Genomic DNA, 17,411 nt, shown 5'->3' on the forward strand with positions numbered 1-17,411 from the left:
GCCAGTAAAGAACATCCCTCCATGGCCTCTGCATCAGCTCCTGCTCCCTGACCTGTCTGAGTTCCAGTCCTGACTTCCTTTGGTGATGAACAGAAGCATGGAAGTGTAAGCCGAATAAACCCTTTCCTCCCCAACTTGCTTCTTGGTCATGATGTTTGTGCAGGAATAAAAACCCTGACTAGACATGATTTTATTGCTGATAGTAGATAACTAATTAGGGGACTCATCCCTAGGAAAGACAAATTTTCTCTCAGTAGTCACTAATCATTTGTGGGTGGGGTCCTATTAGAGTTTCTCCATATATTGTGTGGTATTCCAAATGATGTTACTAGTATTCAGGTCTTGTTTAGGAAGCATATTGTAACTATTTAATTATGTAGCTTCCCTGTCACAAGAGACTTGTGTTCCTCTGGCTTTTATAGTCTTCCTTAACTTTTTGTTCCATGTTCATATACCCTAAGTATATGGGTTTTATTGTACATATATAAATTAAGGCTGATTATCCCACAGATTACCACTGTTGAATCAAAATATGCATAAATTTACCCAGTGTAGTATCCTCTACCAACATCAGTGGAGGTGATTTTAGGAAAAGTGAAATCTGAAAGAGTGTAATACACTCCCATTTTATGTGCTATAGCTTCAACCAACATCCGAAAAAAATATACCATATATCAGTTCTAAAGTAACATTCATTCATCTAAATTTGTTACATATCTACAAGGCATAGGTCAATTTTCTAAGAGGTTCTCAGTTTCCATGCTCTTAGTGTTCATTAAATCAAACACGAATTTAAGAGGTAAAAGCAGCTTAAATGTTTCTCATTATTTCATGGCATTTTAAACTAATGGGGCAGTTGAGAGCAGGAATTAATGTGCCTTTTTGCAATTTGTAAAAAATTTGGTGGCATGCACACACTAACCTCAAGGCAAAAAGGAAACAACCTGCTCTCTAGTAAGTTAAATAACTGTTCGTTTAAATGCTACATGAAGAGGATGGTTTTAACTGACTGTGAAGATGATGGAGCATCTTGTCATCTCTGGATGTTTTAAACAGCAATTAGAAACTAATGAACATTTCACTCACCATTGTGTCTTCATTGTCCAAGCACTACAAGCATTAAAAAGTCACTTGATCACCTTCTTCTATATTTATGCAATATCAGTACATTATACAAGAAATATTAATAGTTTCAATATGAAAATAACCCCAAAACTACCATCTGGCCAAAGTCTTATCTTAGGGCCCTCTCTTCTAAAAATATTCTGGACTAACCTGTCATAAAATGGATTTTCCAGTCTGTAGACATTAAAACAAGGATTTTATAAAGTTTGATTTTTGGATAGGATTCTATAAGTACAGATGAAAAGATGGGCATATGCAGAAGGAAATAGGAGGAAGTCAACAGAGGAGGTCAGATGGAATGGCTGATTATAGAGGATACAGGGAACTCAATCCTAGCTGGGGAACTCTTAATGGCAATCAAGCACCTATGTTGAATGTATCCCATATGAGTAACTAGTGACATGGAGCATTTTCTTCTGATTTCCCACCCGTCATTCATTGATTGGGAGTTATTTTTAGATTTAAGGTGCCTATGTATCTATTATCAGGGTATGGACAATAGAAATAGCCTTTAGGTAAAAAGACTATTGTATCTTCACTTTGAAGGCCAATGCTCAATGTCTCCTATCATGGTTATGATCATTCCCTTCTTCTATATTTAAGTATATAGTCTCATATAGTAATCAATATTTCCGATATAAATCCAACTGCAGACTTTCTATTTTTCCCAAGGAAGGTCATCACCACTTTCTTTCTATGCCAACTCTTTGCCCTATGTTCTTGTTGGCAACTCCACATTCTGACCCCATAGACTTGGAAAATGAAAACAAGGTCCAACCAGGGAGACTAAAATCTTCTGACTTGTCTGACATTGTCACAAGCTAGTAGAAAGCAACATTTGGAGCCAGGCACTATTATAAAGTCTGCCTTTTTGTCTCCTGGAAACTCTATGGGTTCTCTGGGCTCCCTTCCCAGGATGTTCTTTTAATGAGGTCTTCTCTGGTTCATAGGTTTCTAATACTACAGCACTAAGGAGCCCTTAGTTACCAATTCTCTACTCCAAGAACTATTTGCCAGTGTAGGAATCTCTATTAAATAGAATTAAGTTCACTGAATGCTAGTCTTCTCTGGTATATGTGAACCTCATCTGTCTTCAGAAAGCTTCCCTAATCTATTTTGATCTTGCCATGTTCTGAAAATGTAGGTTACCATGCAGCAATCTGGCTTTCCTTCTACTACTGAATCAATGAAACAGACTTTTTAGATATTTCTATATATGAGTCTAATAACAGCATTGAATCAGTCTAACTACAAGAAACCTTTGAAACTCAGTGTACTGTCTTATCAAAACTTCTACAGGCTTAGGAGTATGCACAGAAATTTCTGATTTCTTTTTCAAGGAAGAAAAGAGAAATTTTCCCAGACCAACATCCCTGCAAACTTCTGAGGTTTACTGTCATCCAAACACAAACACAAAACCAAACACAAAACTGGTACTAGATGATTCAATTTTAGCAGATTCATATAATTTTTTAAAGATAAAAAACAAGCTTTTGTAAAGTCAAACTGTGTTTGCAGAAATGGATGTATAACTTTATTTTCTTATTACAGAAAAATTCTGTGAGGGTAAAGCACAATATAAATAGGAAAGAAAACCATGACAGATAACTTCAAAAACACACATAAACAATAATACATCATTTTGATTGATTTCTACCCACTGACATGTTATTCCACACATATGGTTTTTACACACCATGGTAATGCTATATATACAAACTCTCTTTGGTGTGTCTTTTAATTTAATTTTGACATTTTCCATATGATTATAAATTCATCACAAAAAGAAATAATAGAGGCAAACTAATTCATGGGAAAGACATACTATCATTTATTTTTCTTCCTCTATTACTAAACATTATAACTGACTCCAAATTTTAGCAATTAATATCATAAGCATTTCCACAACACCAATGTTTTACTCTAGGTTTAAGATCTAGCCACAAAGGCAAACTTATTGGCCTAAAGGGGAACTCAAGATTTAAAGACACAAAGTAAGTCTAACCCTAGAACTTGCTGCTGTGTGTGCCTAGGTAGATGAACTTTGAAAAGATTGAAAATGTGAGGTGAATAAGAATGACACCAATGGGCATGCCAAAGTGGATGGAGAAAGTCTCATCAGACCTCACTCCTACACAAAAAAACATTATCAGTCAAAAAAAATGGCAACCTATAGATTGGGAAAAGATCTTCACTAACACTACATCTGATACAGGGCTAATACCCAAAATACACAAAGAACTTAAGAAGTTAGACTCCAAAAATCCAAATAACCCAATTAAAAAATGTGATACAGAGCTAAACAGAGAATTCCCAAGAGAGGAATCTTGAATGGCTGAGAATCACTTAAAGAAATATTCAACATCCTTAGTCACTGGGGAAATGCAAATCAAAAAGACCCTGAGACCCCACATTACACTAATCAAAATGGCTAAGATCAAAAAAATCAAGTGACAGCACATGCCAGAGAGACTGTGGAGAATGAGGAATACTCCTTTGTTGCTGGTGGGGTTGCAAACTGGCACAACCACTCTGGAAATCAATCTGGCAGTTCCTCAGAAAATTAGAAATATTTTATTCACCCTTCTACAAAGGACCAAAGTATTCATCCTTTGGTTTTCCTTCTTCTTCTTGAGTTTCATTTGGTTTGTGAATTGTATCTTGGGTATTCTGAGCTTCTGGGCTAATATCCACTTCTCACTGAGTGTATACCATGTGTTCATTTGTGATTCAGTTACCTCACTCAGGATGATATTTTCTAGTTTCATTCATTTGCTTAAGAATTTCATGAATTCATTGTTTTTAATATCTGAGTAGTATTTCATTGTGTAAATGTACCACATTTTCTGTACCCAGTCCTCTGTTGAGGGACATCTGGGTTCTTTCCAGCTTCTGGAGATACAGAGAAAAAGTGTGGAGCAGAGACTGAAGGAAAGACCATCCAGAGACCTACCTGGTGATCCATCCCATATAGTCACCAAACCCAGACACTATTTTGTATGCCAACAAGTGCTTGCTGACAGGAGCCTGATATAGATGTTTCCTGAGAGGCTCTGACAGTGCCTGACAAATACAGAAGTGGGTGCTCTCAGCCATCTATTGGAGTGAGCGCAGAGTCCCCAATGGAGGAGCTAGAGAAAGGACCCAAGGAGCTGAAGGAGTTTGCAGCCCCATAGAAGGAACAACAACATGAACCAACCAGACACCCCAGAGCTCCCAGGAATTAAACCACCAACCAAAGAGTACACAAGGAGGGACTCAAGGCTTCAGTTACATATGTAGCAGCAGATGGCCTTGTGGGACATCAATGAGAGGAGAGGCCCTTGGCCTTGTCAAGGCTCAATGCCCCAGTATAGAAGAATGCCAGGACAGGGAAGCAGAAGTGGGTGTGTTAGTGAGCATGGGGACGAGGGATAGGATAGGTGGGTTTTTGGAGGGGAAATGAAGAAAGGGGATAACTTTGAAATGTAAATAAAGAAAATATCTAAGAAAAAAGGAATGAGAACATCATAACTTTTGCAGACAAATGGATGAAACTAGAAAATATCATCCTGAGTGAGGTAATCCAGATGCAAAAGGACATGCACGGTGTATACTCACTGATGTAGATATTAGCCAAAAAGTACAGAAAACCCATTATACAACTCACAGACCATTGTGAAGCTTAAAACGAAGGAGGGCCCAAGTATGGATACTTCAATACCACTTAAAAGGAGAAACAAAATAAACAGGGGTTGCAAAGGGAGGAAGTGTCCTCAGTGGAAGAGGGAATAGGGAGGGGAAATGGGTGGCAGGATCAGTATAGGGAGACAGAAGAGAGGCCCAGAGGGTCAGGAGAATGAATGGAAATATGCAGCAACACGGGATGGGATGTGGGGGAACCTCTAGAAAGGCCCAGAGACTTTGGATGTGATAGACTCCCAAGACTTAATGGGGATGACCTTAGCCAAAATACTCAACAGTGGGGAGACCACCTCTAGCAGATAGGCATGACTCTCATTTGAGGCACAGGGCCATCCACACATCTTTAAATCTTTTGACCCAGAATTGTTCCTATCTAAAGGAAATGCAGGGACAAAAATGGGACAGAGACAGAAGGAAAAGCCATTTAGTGGTGGTCCCAACTTGGGATATATTCCATGCAGAGGCACTAACTGCTGACACTATTACTTATGCCACATGCTTGCAGGCAGGGACCTACCATAACTGTCCCCTGAGAGGCTCCACACAGCAGCTGACTGAAACTGTCCTTAGTGAAATCTTGTGGAAGAGCTGGGGAAAGGATCGAAGGCCCTAAAGGGAATAGGAACTCCACAAGAGTCAACTAACCTGGACTCTTGAGAGGTCTCAGGGACTGAAACACCAACCTGAGAGAATACACGGGGTGGACCAATGCCCTGGCACATATATAGCAGATGGGTATCTTGGTTTTCATGTGGATCCCCTAACAAATGGAGCAGTGGCTATCCCTAAAGCTGCTTCCTGTCTGTGGAATCCTTTCCCCAACTAGGCTGCCTAGTCTGAGCTCAGTGAGAGAGGATGAACCCTGCAGAGATTTGTCAGAGAAGTGGGGAGGGACTCTGTAAAGGGAGACCTAAGGCGTGGGGGTGGGGGTAGGAGTGGTGGGACAGCGATCAGGATGTAAAATGAATAAATACGTAAATTAAAGGAAAAAAACCCTCTTTTACCTCAGTTATCTAAGAGAAGTCTAGACCTGTGGTCAAGAAAAGTCAGGAAGTGTTCTTAAATTTCAAATATACTTTATCAGACATCAGAAAGTCAGAATTATTTAAAGCAATGTCAAAGAAGTCCACATGAATGTCTCTTTTACATTTACTCTATAAGGAAGAGCTTCTAAAGAGGAGAAAAATGAAAACTTCTGAGAAATGATGTTTACTAATAAACGTCACTAATGTGGCTTTATTTTAAACCTGTTTGTCAATTAAGCATTTCTGTGTTCTTTAGGATAAAAACTGAGACCATTTTAATTATAATATCATCTCTGCAACTAACCTGGCAATAATACTTTCCTCTGGAGAAGTACAAGTCTCACCTTCCTAATTAAAATAAAATCGTGACTTTCTAGTCAGCTGTAGGAAGGTGACATTTAAAGAATTAAATTTAAAGAGAACTTCACAGGAAACACTCACAATGAAGGATGATTCTACGTAGTTGAGCATTCTGCTGCTGCTAAGTTCAATTCCATGAATAGGTGAAAGGGATGGCATTTACTTTGTTCCATGCCTGGAATGTAGCCATATCAATTGTTTGGAATGTGCAGTATGACGATTAAAAGAGCTTTGTGCCTGTGAAATAATTCTTTATGCAGAGTTCCCTGCAGATCATTCCCAGACTTCAGTATTTAGCACATAGAACTTAGTTCTTAACTCTTGCTGGAATAGGCTTATCAGTGTATGTTCCCTCATAAAAATGACTGAATTCCTAGTACACTTACCTGAAATCTGAACATTCTGTCCCACGACTAAATTCCTGAATTCTTCATGAGTTTTAAAATTTATTAAATAATATTAATTAGACTCATTCTATAGGGGAAATAGGAAATCTTTCATATGGAAAAAATGTTGACCAAATCAACAGAATAGAGATAAGAATCCATGGCTGAAGACATGGCCCAGTTGAAAAACAATTGTTTAACATGTAAAATTGGGTATTCCTAGCATCTATTTAAAAACTATGCACTTATCTATAACATCAGAGGAACTGAGTCAAGCATATCCCTGAAGATTGATGGCCAGCCAGAGTAGGTGAGATCCAGGATTTAAAAACAGGAGGTGGAACTGGTAAGAAAGACACAGAACATCGACTCTGGTTTCCACTTACATTCATTTATGTGCACCTGGACATGCATCCACGTTTGCAAGTACACACACATAAATTTGTACATGATGTACAGCATGCACATGCACACACATACAGGGGGCGGGGGGAGAGACAGAATACCAATAAATATTAGCTGCTGATAAGGGAAAATGTTTCCTTCAAAGACAAGATTCACATAGGGTGTCTAATCATAATGGTCAGCCTTTGTCCCATGAACATATGAGAGGCCAATAGTACATGGAGTTAGTAAGTTGTTTCTAAATATGTGGTGTGTGTGTGCGTGCGTGTGTGTGTGTGTGTGTGTGTTATAAAGTAACTAATGAAAAAGGGGTCATGAATTTGGGTAGAGATAGGAGGAAATAGGAGGAATTGGGGGTGGTATCAGGAGAGATGTAGTTGCAGTAGCTATGGATGAAGTTTTCAAAGAAAAAAGTTAGAGTGGTAGAGTATTTCATGGAGACAGCCTCCAACCTCCAACAAGACGAGTTGCTAAAGTCACAGCAGCCATCAGGAGTTGTCCTAAGAAGTTGTGTGCATGTGGAACAGCAATATTTGTTAAGCAATTACCTCTGGGTAATTGTCTCTGGTATGTTTCACTAGGCACCACAGTCTTCATGTATCTGAATAAGAATTTTCTTATTCACCTTAAACTAACTAGTTCCCTGCCCCCTCTCGCTCATTCTTTTTATAGAACTATAAGCAATATACCTAAGTCAGTAGAAAGTTAGGAGTCATTCCAGATGGCTGTGATACCATTTCTCACTAAATCACATCACTTTCCCTGATGAATATCTGCTCTCTCCTTTCCTACTACTAATGCCTCCAATATATAAATTTTAATATATAGTGTCACATATACATTATGTAGTGTTATATATAATTTTGATACCAGGTACTATTTTCCCTGGCTGTTGTCACCGATGTGTGCTGCCTGAAGGTAAATCTGATCACTCACTGAGATAAATATTAAACAGCCTCCTTTCAATCATATTTTCAGCCTTTATATCCAATCATAAACTATTTCTTATAGGTGAGAATATATATTTTAGAGACATCCAGAGGAAAAGAATTGCCCATTCTAATACTTAACTGTGTTCTAAAGGTTATTTTTCCCCAGTCAAAATATGCCTTTTCTTCCAGTATCATTTAAAGACTTCCCTACTATATTTATTTATAATATAATTTTCATGAATTATGCAATATGCATGCTAGTAATTTGTTAATTTCCCTAATGTATAACTCAGCTCTCAACCACCTTCCCATTTCAAAGGCTACTCACAATTCAGAAAAAGACTAAAATCATTGGAAAAAAATGTTTGTGCTAAGAGGATATTTTCTTTTCACTGTCATTACTGACTACTTTGTAGTCAAAAGCAGGTGTCCACCCTCTGGGGAGCAGGACAATTCCTCTGCACATGAGATTGCAAGATTGACTCCTTTAGTTTCTTGTCAGCTTTCCTAAGACTGTCTAGTGAATTGACAGAAGTCTGTATGTGTTAGATTTATAGGGCAATATCCAAGGCCGTTATATATATAAAAGAGCCTATATAATGTTCTTAGTAATTCTGGCCCTCCCAGAACCCCAAGGCAAGAATGTAAAAAGGATTAGGTAGCATTTCTCATAAAGTAATACCCTAGGTTTTAAACTCTTATTTATGTGATAGCTCTTTAGCTGTAAATCTTTCTTTAAGAGCCCATATGCCCACGGTTTTCCTTTTCTTTACTGTCAAACCTCAACTCCAACCAAAAATGGAATCGTCCCCTTTGTATTCATTCTACCCCACCCCACATACATACTCACATCTGCAGTATTCCATGTGGAATAGCAAACAGGACTTTGAAATTCAGTGAGAGAAGCCTTCAAAGAATGGAAGGTAGGGGGCTTAGGCACCCTGGGTTCTGCGCTTTAGTCTGAGATTGGATCCTCCAGCCTGGACTTTGGTTTTGAATTCTCACTAATGGGAAGTGAAAGCTCATCACAAGTTCTTCAACTAATGAATCATTAGATTAACCACAAGACCTGCCCTTAGTCAAGATCTAATTGGAGGTTAGTGTAATTGATATCAAAGCACATCCTGCTTTCTTTGACACCAATTAGTGGGCACCCTGCTACACACTTGCACTTTAGGATTCATTTCTAGTTGTCCCTGAACTCATAAGCGGTAAAATCCAAATGTGTTTCCTGTAGTGATGTCTCTACTTAAAAGTCCTCAAAATTGGTCATTCTTGGAGGGCTTCAATTAAGTTCTTTAATCAACTTTAATCAAGATTTTCGAAGAACTTTGGGACTGCTAAGAAATAGAAGGACATGGAAAATTCTTCCTAATATATTTATTTGTGTCTAGAATATTGTGCCAAAATTACAAGCTTTGATTTCCATAGCCAAAGAATATCAATGTTTAACTTAGTGCCTGGTGTATGTATTTCTAAGCACATAATTAATACATAAATGCATTTCTTAATAAATTAATTTAAATTTATTGTACAAGATGACAGCAAATATCAGCAATATATTATTTAAAATTCTAAGAAGAATATGAGGACATGTGAGGGGTGTATTCTAATTTGTGTTCTACAATGCATGCATTTTTCGAAATAACACATTTTATATAAGTGCTGTGGAGATATTTCTTCTACAGTGAGGGAAAGAAATACTCATAAGTTTCAGAAAATAAAAGAAACTTAACTGAGCTCAGAAGTTAAACAGTTACAAGTTACAAAATTTGTCAGTTCCTACCCCCAAGATTCTAAAGCAGTAAATACTTTGCAGAGAAGAGACTCTCAATCCAGCCAAGTTGCCTGCAGATTGCTACAGGAAGGCAGTTTTTATAAGTTGTCTAAGTTTCAGGTGTACCTGACTTTAAGTCACTCAAGCTCTTACAAGGAAGCCAAGTAACAACTGGCTCACTAAACTAGACCTAAGAGGCATCATTTTTGGTCTGCTTTTAGTCCCCTTTCTGAGGTGAATAAACATGTCTTTGCATCTCCTCAGGAAAATTTACAAAACAATAAGTCTACACCATTATGCTAACCAATTAAAATACATTTTAAAGAAATGTTGTCATGACAAGTATCCATAGGGAAAAAAAAACTCCTTGATTCACCAGTCTTTGTGTGCTATCCTGCCATACCTTCTGCCAAGAAAGGCGGGTTGTTTGCCACACAATGAATACAGAATATCGGTATGTATGATTCTGAATATCACAACAGAACAATGGCACTTGTCCTTGTAAAGTGACAAGCCATGGGACTTTGATAGAAACAAGACACTGAGTCAAGTAGGTTTTTACAGAGACTCACCAATTGTGGCATAGAGGGCTGTGATTGTCCTGGAATAGAAAACTCATTGTTGGATGAGCCTATCCTGAGCAGTGTAAGGATTTCAAGCCTTTATGAGCTAAGTGTCAAATATAAGGAATACAAAATTAAAATCTAAGGCAAGTATATAAGAAGTCGCCATTAAGCACTAAGAAAAGCTACATAAGAGAGAAGTGAGTCAAGTAGACATAGCATCCTAAAATGTATCTTAAAAACCTGGATACAAAAACACTAAGCAGAGGCAGGAAACCAAGGAGATGCAAAGGCTATTGTACTGAACATTTTTTACTACCAAAATTGTATATTCAACCTATTTATTAAATATTGTGCATGTGATGATGAATTTAAAACAACAACAACAACAAAAGCAACAAAAACAAAATTAATAAGAAAATATCCAAGAAATAAGGCTACAGAAATGACTCAATAGAAACAGGTATTTGTTTTAAGCTCAAAATCTGAGTTTTGACCACCAGAACTAGCAGGGTGGTAGGGAAGAACCGATTGCAGCAAGTTGTCCACTGACATCCACATGTGTACGTGACATGTTTATGTACCCACCTCACTCTAAATACATAGATACATGTATTTTAAAATTAATATTAAAGTACAAAAATTAAAACCGTAGGCAAAATTAAGAGTTTCTTGTTATTACCTAAACAAAGGTATACATTTTACATTCTGTTTGTATACTATGGTTCATGGTCTATAATATACTGTATCATCATTCATTCAGGACATGTGATAATTTTACAAAGAATGTAACAGTATTTGTTCATCTGTTATAATGATATGTTAGATTAGTAATCATGAAGAAAAATCTGTCCAAGGAGGGCAAGAGAGCTCTTGTCACTCTCCAATATTGCTGAAGTTCATGGAATCTGTGAGAACCAAGATATTTTCAAGTTTATAGAACAAAAGGGAAAACAGCTGCAAAAGACAGGATCCAATAGATGAATGTGTCTAAGGTGGAAAACAGATGTTGCTCAAATTTATTTCCTGTTTCTTCCTGTCAATGATGTAACTGGATTCAGACATTAGGCCCAGATGGTTTAGGCAAGAAGAGACTTGTGTCCAGAGACTTCATTTCAAAAAATTCAGTAAATATGAAATATATTTTTTATATTATACTTCTTTATTTTCATTATGTCTAATTTCTAAATTGAAACTCCAGTATATATCTAAAATCTTGAATATATTCAACCAAGAAGTATTTGGAAAAATTATCACAATCAAATCCAAACAGTAAATGGTTCTTGGCAATACAAGGGCAAACCTTATGACTAAGACTGTAATGTGCATCACACATTTCTTAACCTAATATTATGGAAAAATAGATCTAATACAGCTAATCAGACTGAAGGATGGTTGCAAATACAAATCTGTTAGATGAATTATGCATATTAATATTTGTTTCTGCTCTTGGTGTTGAGTCCTTCACTAGACTGCTATATCTCATCTAATAAAATTTATTTCTGAATTTTCTAAAAGATAAGGACAAATTGATTTAATAAAGCTTGTACAATTGCCAAAATAAATTAAATAAAGAAATAATATACAAGTAGTCACTGGCATATTTCAATTATAAACATATCTGTAAAATTTTTAAAGTCAATGTTACTATTATCATCATTCTTGGAGGCTGTATGTCAACAATAGAAAATTTTAAAATGATACTAACTACATTAATGAACTGGAAGAAAATAGTGACATAAGAGTAATTTTCAACATTCAAAATTTATTTAGGACCAAAACTCTTGGGAAGCAATAAATAGATTTGAATCTGTAATATAGAATATAGTAAAAAATTATATTTAATAGAATATAGATATAAAAAATTCTCAAAATCAGGCAAAAATTTACAAGAATTTTTTATATTGTTACTCATTTTGTTGGTAATATAAAAATATATTAAAATAAATAAAATGCTATAAAATTATTAATATAAAGCTCACCTAAATATAAAAATCAGCAGAATGAATTAAAACTCATTAGTATCAATAAGAAACCTTAACATGCTTGGTAAAATAAAATGAAAATAAAATTTTAAGTGTATTCAGCTATATAAAACTATCATAATTTGAAATGAAGTAAAACAGAAAATAACATTTTATTAGCAACAATAAAGACTAATGGTTGTAATAGTAAAAAAAAAAAACTCGTCCCTAGCAACCATCTCATCAAAACTGCTTATTTTCTGAATAGTGTGAAGGAAGTTGTGGAAAGAGTAGATGATGTTGGATAGGAACAACTAGTATCATGGAAACAAAATTCTTTCCTTACTAGCAACTTTATTCCAGCAATGCAATTGAACTTAAAGGAATTTAATAAATGTATTCCAAAACTTTAAAAAAATATAATTGTTCATATATGTATTTATATGTACCCTAGAAAAAAATCAAAGCAAAAAAGAATGATCTGATAGTAAACAAACTTGAACACTGTTAGAAAACCAGTATAACACAACTAAAAGACTACCTCAGAACCAAAGGTAAGACTTTGACTAACCTGATCTATATAAGGGTGTTTTTAAAGTATGGAAAAGTGTCCCCATGATTCAATTGGCAAAAAACTTAAGCTATTACATATATTACACCACCAAATTATTTTATGCACAATGGCAAAGTGAAGCTGTACTCAATGTTATCTTCAGTTAAAGCCATAATGTAAAATGTGAAATTCACAGAGGAAAATGACATTTTTGAGCAAACATAGAAAGGGAATGTCGATGAATCAAAGTATTTCTGCCTGGCAGAAAGGCTGATGGGAAATTATTGATGGGAAATACATGAGAAATAATGCCTTAGGTGAAACAAAATGACAGGAGATACAAGGTTGTAAGGGATCAATATGACTTCTGTAATTAGAAAAACAATAACTAAACGCTGCAGAAGTAGCAACGAAAATCCCTTTCCTAGATGACCAGCTCCTTCATACTCTTTCCTCATGGCCTTTGTAAATCCAGATGTATATGGAGGACTGAACTTGACCTAGAGAAGAAATCTTTACTGTAGAACAGAGAAACCACTGAAATGTCTAAAGCTAAAAGTGGGGAACTAGACAGGAAGCTTAGACGCTTAGAAACCGCCATGCAACTCTTCACACTCTCAGGGTAATTAAGAGGCAAAAATCAATGGAATAGGAAGGTTTGTTTCTAACTCTGAATCAATATTCTTTCTGGATTTGCAGACATTACTGTAAATGGAGCAGAAGGCCGAGGGCTCTTTCTCATGATGCTTTAGAAACACAAGGGAGTCTTACCAGTTTCTTAAGAAGCAACAGGGCTTATTTTATGCAAGCCAGGGGTGTGCTGACCTTTTCATGACTATGACATAATTCTAAGTTATCTGAGGAATCCTTTGAATGAATACTAGTCACTCAGAACTAGTCAGCAGACAAAGAGAAATACTTCCCATGGGGGGAGATAATATCACCCACAACAGCTGGTATTCAGGTACATTCTGTGCAGGAAACCTTTGAAGAACTCCAGTGTGATAAAATAGGAGGCCTGTGCTCAAGAGAACAACTGTACTACAGGTGTATATGCATGCTTCTAGACTGAGTATACATTCACATTTATGTGTATATACATATCATATACACATATACATCATAAAAATACATACATTTACACAAATGAAAGAAACACAAATAGATGAAAAGATGTGAAAACAAAACTGTATGGCTTTTAAATATTAATATTGTATTAAAATTATCTAAATTTTGCCTTGGTTGTATTTTAATTATAAATGCATTAATTCAACAAATTCAACAGGAGAAATAATTGGTGAACTCAAAATTGATCAAGATACATTTGGGACTTCATATTTAAATAAAGGCAAGGAGAGAAGAAAAATAGAAAAGCTAGCAATAAAAAGGAAATGAATAGGTATCAAGTAGAAATGCAATCCTAGTAAGAAGCAGCAAAAAATCATTGTTGCGGCTTCTCAGAATTGATAAAGAGATCAGGCTGTCCATGAAAGAAACTGAGAAATGACTAAAATCAAACAAAATGTGTGCAAGACAAAGAGTACCTTACTAAGATAATCATAATCAAGAAAAAGGAATTTTATAGTAAGGGCAGTTTAATATTACTGAAGACAATGAACTACTTTAAAATACTAAAATAAACTTTATAAAAACAGGATTATAAAATAAAATTGATATAGGAGTAGTGTATGAAAATATATCTGAAAATATGTAACAAAATATATAAAATCTAAGGAAGGAATATAAACAGAAAATTAAAAGAGGTAAATTCTAAACTCAAATAATATGAAAATATTTTTAAATGTATATTGGAAATTAAGTTGTGCCCAAAAATATTAGCAAAAAACTAAAAAACTAAAAGCTAAAGCCAAGTATTTGATAAATTTTGGGTGATGTGTATAAACATACTAAATATGATTCACAGCTAGAGTGGCCTAGACAGGTAAAAGAATTTCAAAAATTGCCTGGAAAGATTTAATTAACCCCATCTACATATCGCTTCAATCTTCCTATTTGCTATGTACAGCAGACTTCTCTCACATCTCCATAAGGAATTTATGCAAACACATCTATCACTGTATCATTGGCTTAGCTGGGACTTGGAACAAAAAGTCTGATTTCCATTTCTGTCTATTTATGAGGAAATGTTGTGAGTCAAGCCCTGAAATGCTAAATGTAATTTAGAAGAAACATATACCATGCTGGGTTTGCAGAGCATGTCTGATTTATAGCTACTCAAGCGTCTGAAACAGAAGAATCAGTTGAGCCAAAGAATTCAAGATTAGCATAGGCAGCAGAACAAGACCTAATATTTGATTTAAAAAAATGAAAAATATCCATTCATATATGCTATTATTTAAAAATATATGAATAAAGTATTTATCTTACACGTTCCAGAATCTATGATGCTCTGTGTGTTGGGAGACTATAAGTTACAAGGTAGTAAAGGATATTTATATTTGACTACTGGTGGAAAAAAATCAATCACATAGAGACTACAAATGCGTAAATACTCAAAACATGTATGAGAAACAAAAACTAAATAAAGAAAATATCTGTCACTGAAAGAAAAAAATAAATAAAATGGTAAGGCAAGCAAAGACAGAAAGTCGAGGGGGAAAGAGTTGTAATGGTTAGCTTTATGTCAACTTGACAGAAACCAAAGCCATTTGAGAAAAGAAAGTCTTAATTAAGAAAATGTCTCCATCACAAGGTCCTCAATGAAGGAGCTAGAGAAATACTCAGGGAACTGAAAGGGACTGAAGCCCCATAGAAGAAACATCAATATGAACTAACCAGTACCCCCAGAGCTCCTTGGAACTATACCACCAATCAAAGAAAACACATGGTGGAACTTGTAGCTCTAGCTATATATGTAGCACAGGATGGCCTAGTCAGTAACCAATGGGAGGAGAGGCCCTTGGTCCTGTGAAAGCTCTATAAGCCAGTATAGGGGAAAAGCCAGAACCAGGAATGGGAGTGTGTGGCTTGCGGAGCAGGGAGAGGGGGAAGGGGATAGTGGATTTTCAAAGGGGAAACTAAAAAAGGGGATAACATTTGAAATATAAATAAAGAAAATATATAATAAAAAAGAGAAAATAATTGAGATAATAATTATGTATGAATAAATTAGTATTTATACACAAAAATACATGCAGTTAAATTAAAAAATAAAAAACAAATCTTTAAAAATAAATAATAAAAACAAAACAAAATGTCTCCATAAGATCTGGTTGTAGGAAGTCCCTTCCAGTCTGTGCCAGCACCGGGTCACTTTGTGCGCTGAGTTGGCGGACACCCCCACGGCTCCAAGAGGACTCTCGACATGATCTTAGGACCACTGGTGAGTAGAACAAACTTCTGTTCCAATCCAATTGTGCGGGACCTGAGACAGCATTAGGGAAGCAGAAAACCAGCCTGACCAGGAGCACAAGTCCCTTCTGGTCAGCGCCAGCACCAGGTAATCTTGGGCATGGAGTCGGCGGACACCCCATGGTCCCTAGAGGACTCTCCATGAGATCTTAGGACCACTGACCAGACAGCTTCATGCTCCTCAAAGGAGACCACTTCCAGGCACTGGAACATGCCCAGGATCTTTGACAATAGGATCCCAGGATAAAAGGAGCTTGGTCACACCAGTATTTCAGGGTCTCAGAGGAACTTGACTACCAAGAACTCGGACACACCCAGAATCTCAGGTTCAAAGGAGCCCACAGCAAAGGATCACAGAGAAAGCTGGACTCTGAGGAGTTCTGAATCAACTGGGATTATAGGAAGAACAGGCTCCAATCAGATATATTGAGGACAGCAAATACTTGAGATAATTAGATGGCAGGAGGCAAGCTTAAGAACAGAAGCAACAGAAACCAAGGTTACTTGGCATCATCAGAAACAAACTCTCCCACTGTAGCAAACCCTGTATACAACATCACACCAGAAAAGCAAGACATGGATCTAAAGTCACTTCTTATGATGATGATGTAGGACTTTAACAAGAAAATACAGGAAAAAACAGGTAAACAGCTAGAAGCCTTTAAAGAGGAAACACAAAAATGCTAAGAGAGTTACAGGAAAAGACTACCAAACAGGTGATGGAATTGCACAAAATCATCCAGGATCTAAAAATGGAAGTAGAAACAATAAAGAAAACCCAAAGGGAGACAACTCTGGAGATAGAAAACCTAGGAAAGAAATCAGGAACCATAGATACAAACATCAGCAAGAGAATACAAGAGATGGAAGAGAGAATCTCAGGTGCAGAAGATTCCATAGGGAACATGGACACAACTATTAAAGAAAAGGCAAAATGCAAAAAGATCCTAACTCAAAACTCCAGGAAATCCAGGACACAATGAGAAGACCAAACCTATGGATAATAGGAGTAGATAAATGAAGATTTTCAACTTAAAAGGCCAGCAAATATTTTCAACAAAATTATAGAAGAAAACTTTCCATACATAAAGAGGTGCCCATAAAAATACAAGAAACCTAGAGAACTCCAAATAGACTGGACCAGAAAAGAAATTCCTCCCGACACTTAATAATCAGAACAACAAATGCACTAAATAAAGATAGAATATTAAAAGCAGTAAGGGAGAAAGGTCAAGTAACATATAAAGGCAAGCCTATCAGAATTA

This window comes from Mus caroli, chromosome 17, assembly GCF_900094665.2.
Source record: "Mus caroli chromosome 17, CAROLI_EIJ_v1.1, whole genome shotgun sequence".
Taxonomy (NCBI): Eukaryota; Metazoa; Chordata; class Mammalia; order Rodentia; family Muridae; genus Mus; species Mus caroli.